The sequence below is a fragment of the Carlito syrichta genome, unplaced genomic scaffold (assembly GCF_000164805.1).
Source record: "Carlito syrichta isolate Samal-C Ts95f unplaced genomic scaffold, Tarsius_syrichta-2.0.1 Scaffold313494, whole genome shotgun sequence".
Classification (NCBI taxonomy): Eukaryota; Metazoa; Chordata; class Mammalia; order Primates; family Tarsiidae; genus Carlito; species Carlito syrichta.
In genome coordinates, this window is record NW_007257590.1 from 152,066 (window position 1) to 158,442 (window position 6,377).

At 45.6% G+C, this 6,377-nt stretch overlaps 1 protein-coding gene across 3 annotated transcripts in view; it reads right to left on the reverse strand.

Annotated features, from left to right (window-relative positions):
• The window catches only part of INSR (insulin receptor), a 138,481-nt gene that overhangs the window by 55,525 nt on the left and 76,579 nt on the right, over positions 1-6,377 (reverse strand). The window lies entirely within an intron of this gene.

A 6,377-nucleotide genomic window follows, 5' to 3' on the forward strand; every position in this document is an offset into this window, starting at 1 on the left:
AAAGAGAAAGAGAGAAAGAAAGAAAGAAAGAAAGAAAGAAAGAAAGAAAGAAAGAAAGAAAGAAAGAAAGAAAGAAAGAAAGAAAAGAAAAATAGAAACGCACTCAGGGCAACCACTCTACCCTCTATGGGAATGGGAGCCCCCTAACCAGAGGCCCTAGCCTCCTCTCTCTGGAGGCTGGTCCCTAGGAGCAATGAATTAATCATCAGGGAGGATGTGAAAATCCACACGCAGCCCACACACACCCAGGTTGGGGAAGGGCTGTGACCATAGTGAAGGAGCCACAATGCAGTAGTCGCTTTTGGCTGGATGGACCCCTATGTGGAGATATAATGGAATCCCTGTGTCGTGCAGGACAAGAAAAAGTACTGATGGGGAAAGGGACTGCCCTCCCCTGAGCTCCCTCACTGACCCCTGCATCCTGCCCCACTTCTGGCTGGGGACAGGGACAGCAGGCAGCCCAGGCTGTCTACCAGTGAGGAAGGTAGCCTTTCAGGAAAATGACATGCGCCCCAGGAGCTGTCCGCCATGCATGCACGCAATTGGGAACATCTGCCCAAGCCCCCCTCCAAAAATGCAGGCTTTCTGTCCATCCTCTCCCCCTCAAAGCCACCCTGGCCTGCTAATGACCCCCCTCCACAATTCTCCCTAAAGTTTCCTAAGGAGGCTGGGTGTGGTGGATCACTCCTGTAAACCCAGCACTTTGGGAAGCCAAGGTGGGGGGATTGCTTGAGGCCAGAAATTAGAGACCAGCCTGGGCAACATAGCAAGGCACCTTCTCTACAAAAAATAAAAAAAAATTAGCCGGGCCTGGTGGTGCATGCCTGTAGTCCCAGCTACACAGAGGATGGAAGAAAGAAGATCGCCTGAGCCCAGGAAGTTGAGGCTGCCGTGAGCCATGATTGTGCCAATGCACACTCCAGCCTGAGTGACTGAGATCTGAACTCAGGGGGGAAAAAGTTTCCAAAAAGCTCCCATCATACAAGCAGAAGCAGCCACACTGCCTTCCTGAAACTTCCACTGGGAGCGCCTCAGTCACCATAGCCAGCTGAGAGGACCGGAGACTAAAGTCTAATTCAATCCGTAGAGGGGGAAGGAGGTAGCTGTGTCTGACTTGTCTGGCAGACCCTCCGAAGAAAGTTCAAGGTCCTCACTAGTGGATGCCTTCCCTAGTGAGAGAGCGAGCTACAGAAATCCCAACCCGCTTAATGGAGGTGGTTCCAAGTCAAGGAAGGAAAGTTGCACTGAGAGGGGAATCTTCTAGAAATTCTTCCTAGAAGTATTCCTACCTCTAGAAATTACCCTGCAGACAAGAGAGCAAGCAAACACACAGATGGCTAGGCGAGGAGTTGGTCCTCTCAGCCAGACCTTAACCACATGTGTTTATTTTTATTTTGGGGTTGGGGGTCTCACTGTCTTACCTAGGCTGGAGTGCAATGGCATGCTCACGGCTCACCGCAGCCTCGACTTCCTGGTCTCAGGTGATCCTTCTTCCTCAGCCTCCTGAATAGCTGGGACTATAGTCACCCATCACCATACCTGGCTAATTTTTTATGTTTTCCTAGAGACGAGGTCTCGCTATGTTGTCCAGGTTAGGCTCGGTCTCCTGGGCGCAAGCAATCCTGCCACCTCGAACTCCCAAAGTGCCGGGATCACAGGAGTGACCCACCACACCTGGCAGCCCTGTGTGGTTATAAGGAGGCGGAATAGTGTACAGGTATGGAAAAGGAGGTAAATCTATACATTCTAATACTAGATTAGCATCCAAGATAGCACTAACGGAGGGGGGGAGCAAGGTGCACTGTAGTATCTAAAAAACAGAACTCATCGGTGGGAAAAGGAAAAAGATGTGGATAGCGGGAATAACCAAAGGGACAGCAACTTTGCAAAACAGTTTGGTTTCTGATAAAGTCAAGCATAGACTTCTCGTCCCTACCACACAACCCAGAAATCTTGTTCCTAGGGATTCCCCCAGGCAAAATGGAAACATATGTTCACACAAAAATCTAGACACGAATGTTGACAGCGGCTACCTTTGTAATCACCCCAAACTGGAAACAACCCAAATGTCCCTCAACTGGGGAATGGACACACAGACTATGGTACATCCACACATGGGAATTCAGCACTAAGAAGGAATGAAACACTCGCACCGTTGACAACAGGAGTGAATTTCAAATGCTTTTTAAAAAAAGAAGTCTTTTTTGTAGCAACAAAGTCTCACTATGTTGCCCAGGCTGGTTTTGAACTCCTGGGTTTAAGCAACCCTCCTCCCTCAGCCTCCCAAAGTGCTGGGATTGCAGGTGTGAGCCACTGTGCCCAGCCACAAGTGCATTATATTGAGTGTAAGACACTGATCTCAAAAGCTACACACTGTATGATTCCATCTATGTGACATCTTGGAAAACGCAAAACATTGGTGGCAAAGGACATATCTCAGTGGTCACCGAGGGCTGGAACTGGGGCAGGGGTGGTGCAAAGGGATTCTGGGGGAAGGGATGCTGGAGCCATTCTCCATCTTAATTGTGGTGGTGGTTACATTGACTATACATCAGTCAAGATTTAAAGACTTTTACACTGAAAAAGATGAACTTACCATATGTAATGTATTCTTTAAAATAGGAAAAAAAAGAAAAAGACAAATGAGATCTATGTCTCTCTGGAAGGGACACAAGAAAAGTGCCCAATATGATTTTGATTTTCTACTATGTATGTGTACTGCCCTTTCAAAACTGACATATATTTGAAAATGTATTTTGTAAAAGCCTCTGCTAGAAAATAAACAATGTTATTGATCAGCTGACAGGAAGGCAGGCATCATTGAGAATTTTTGCAAAGATTCTCTTTAAAACTTTTTTTTTTTTTTTTAGTCAGAATCTCACTCTGTCGCCCAGCCTAGAATGCAGTGGCACAATCACAGCTCATAGCAGCCTCAACCCCTTGGGCTCAGGCAATCCTCCCACCTCAGCCTCCTGAGCAGCTGGGACTACAGATGTGTGCCACCACACTCAGCCAATTATTTATTTTTGTAGAGGTGAGGCCTAGCTATGTTGTCCAGACTGGTCTAAAACTCTTGGGTTCAAGCAATCCTCTCATCTCGGCCTTCCAAAGTGCTGGGATTATAGGCATGAGCCACTGTGCCTAGCCTTTAAAATAATTTTTGCAACCTGTAATCCCAGCACTTTGGGAGACCAAGGCAAGAGGATTGCCTGAGCCCAGGGGGTTCAAGACCAGCCTGGGCAACTTGGTGAGACCTCATCTCTACAATAAATCACAAAATATTATCCTGGCATGGTGGCGTGCATCTGTAGTTCCAGCTACTTGGAAGGCTGAAGCAGAAGGATCGCCTAAGCCCAGCAGATAGAGACTGCGGTGGCTGTGAGCATGCCACTGCACTTCAGCCTGGGTGACACAGTGAGACGCCAATGCGAAAAAATAATAATAATTTTTGCTGGGTCTAGTGGTAATAATCCCAGCCACTGCAATCCCAGCTACTTGGGAGGCATAGGTGGGAGGATTCTTTGAGCCCAGGAGTTCAAATGCAGCCTGGACAACATAGCAAGACCTGTTCAAGAAGAAAAAAGATAAGAGAATTTTAAATTACTTCTGCCTTATTACAAAATCAACATTGGGGTCCGAGCATGGAGCACATTTTAAAAATAGTTTTGTTCGTTTATGAACTATTCAATAAATTGTTGGCATTTCATTTTTTGAGAAAATTCACTCATTTCAACAAAAATGCACCCCCCATGGGCCAGGCACAGTCACAGTTATTTATGGAGCACAGGAAATCTGTTCTCATATTAATTGAACCAGCATCAGAACGCCGTGATACAGAAACCCCACCACTGCCCTCAAGAAGTCCAACCTAGCACTGTCCTCACCCCATCAGCATCCCCTCCTACGGAAGGGAGGGAGAAAAAGAAAAGAACAGAAAACCCCCAGAGTGCCAGAAAAGAGCAAAAGTAAATCTTGTTGCGTGAAACTTTTCATGCATGAAACTGTGCGTGTCTTGGGTACTGAGCTGTAAGGTAAAATGCCTTTCTTTTTAAAAATGTCCATCAACCTATTTGTGAATACATTTTAGAAAGTAGAGAGGAAGGATGTCTGTAGAACGTTGTCCAGTTTTCTGCAACAAAATGTGAACAGTTCAAAGAATGAAAACCTTTTATGATGGTTGATGTCTCTCAGGAATAAGCCGGATCTCCAACGTTTGGGGGATAGTTTGAGTCTCAAAAATTGATCATCTGAAAAGTATTTTTTTGCTTTTTGTTTAATGTATCCCTGTTCTGATTTTAATTAAACTCCAAATTTTGTTTAAAAAAATTTTCCATCAAAAATGTTCCAAATAACATCACCAATTGTGAGATTAAAGAACAACATGTGTCTCCTGTTATGATGCAGTGAATATTGGTGTAGATTTCTTTCCAAAGATTAATTTCCAGCTTGAAGACATTCTATAAAATAACTTGCCCTTCAAAAATGTCAACGTGGGAAGGAAAAAAAATGCAAAAAACGAAGGAATCATTCAGACATAGAAACATTTAAATGCAAAGTGTGATCCTAGATTGAAACCTGACCAGAAAAAAAATATGTATCAATGACAAACAATATTGGGACAACTGGTGAGATTTATATGAGTCTGGATTAAAATATTTTATTGAGGTTAATTTCCTGATTATGGTCACCATTCTGTCATTGTGTAACAGAATTTTATTTTTAGGAAACACGGAAGAATTAAGGGGCACCATGTCTGCAACTGACTTTCAAACAGTGGGCAGGGAGGCAATGTTTGTCATGTATACATTAGGAAGAGAGAAAAACAATAGGACGAATCGAGGTACAATGCTTGCAACGTTTCTGTGAATTTGAAACTGCATCAAAATCAAAAACCACCAATCTGTCAGACAAGCTTAAAGGCCAGAATAGTAGGAAAAACAAACACAGCAGTGTTGTTCAAAGACTTGCACACAGAAAATGCAGCCATTTTTTATTTGTCTCCCTTTCTAAGTTCAAATCAATTCGGTTTTTCTTAATTAAGGTATGTGGTCAAAACAAAACAAATACAGAAACCATCCAATGTTTCCATAGAGTGACATATGTTAAGAACATTTTGTTATATTCTTTCCAAAGTCTGTCTGTCGTTTAAAAAAAAAATCCAAGATTTATTATTCCAAAAATTACTGCTTTCCAGAAATTTCCAAACGGAACAGTTGCGTCATGGGCCTGCAGGCACATTCACGACAGGGCCCCGTGGCTCTCTCTGAAAGTGTGAATTTTATAAACTCCTTAAAGCAATTTACTTTGTTTCCATTCAAGGCCTTTCTCTCCCACGCTTGGCCCCAGACCCTGACCTCAGAGGTTCGAGTCCCTGGAGCCAAATTCCTCTCCTTGGAATCTGGTAAATGATTTAATGGCTGGGGAGGAGGGAGAATGCGGAGTAAGGGGGACAAAGGGGTGAACTTCTGACAGCTGGGTGGTCTGCAGCAGCGACCACAGGAGCGCGCGTCCTTGAAGTGAGGAAGCGCCCCTTTCTCTTTGCCTGACAATACAGCCCCCAGCGCGCGGACGCCTTTGGAATCGAGCTGCGGGGCTCTTCTGAGAAATGCGGCGCGCGGATAGGCAAGGAAGGGAGCGGAGTCCCTGGAGCCCACGCCCCCTCCCGGCTCAATTCCAAGTGTGAGTGTGTGCGTGTGTGTCACGGAGACCTGTCTAGTTCCAAGAAAGAAACAGTGGTGTGTGTGTGTGTGTGTGTGTGTGTGTGTGTGTGTGTGTGTGTGTGTGTGTGTGTGAGTGAAAGAATCAGTTCCGTGTTTGTGTGTGAGATTGATCGGTTCCAGGTGTGTGTGTGTGTGTGTGTGTGTGTGTGTGATTGATCGGTTCCGTGTTTGTGTGTGAGATTGATGGTTCCTGTGTGTGTGTGTGTGATTGATCGGTTCCGTGTGTGTGTGTGTGTGTGTGTGTGAGACTGATCGGTTCCCTGTGTGTGTGTGAGAGATTGATCGGTTCCGTGTGTGTGAGATTGATCGGTTCCGTGTGTGTGAGAGATTGACCGGTTCCTCTGTGTGTGTGTGTGTGTGTGTGTGTGTGTGTGTGTGTGTGTGTGTGTGTGTGTGTGTGTGATTGATCGGTTCCGTGTGTGTGTGAGACTGATCGGTTCCCTGTGTGTGTGTGAGAGATTGATCAGTTCCGTGTGTGTGAGATTGATCGGTTCGTGTGTGTGTGTGTGAGAGATTGATCGGTTCCGTGTGTGTGTGTGTGATTGATCGGTTCCAGGTGTGTGTGTGTTTGTCCGTGTGTGTCTGTGCGTGTGCGCGCGCACGTGTCTGAGCGCGAGTTTGAGTGTGCGTGCGTGCGCGCGCCTCTGTATCCTCGGC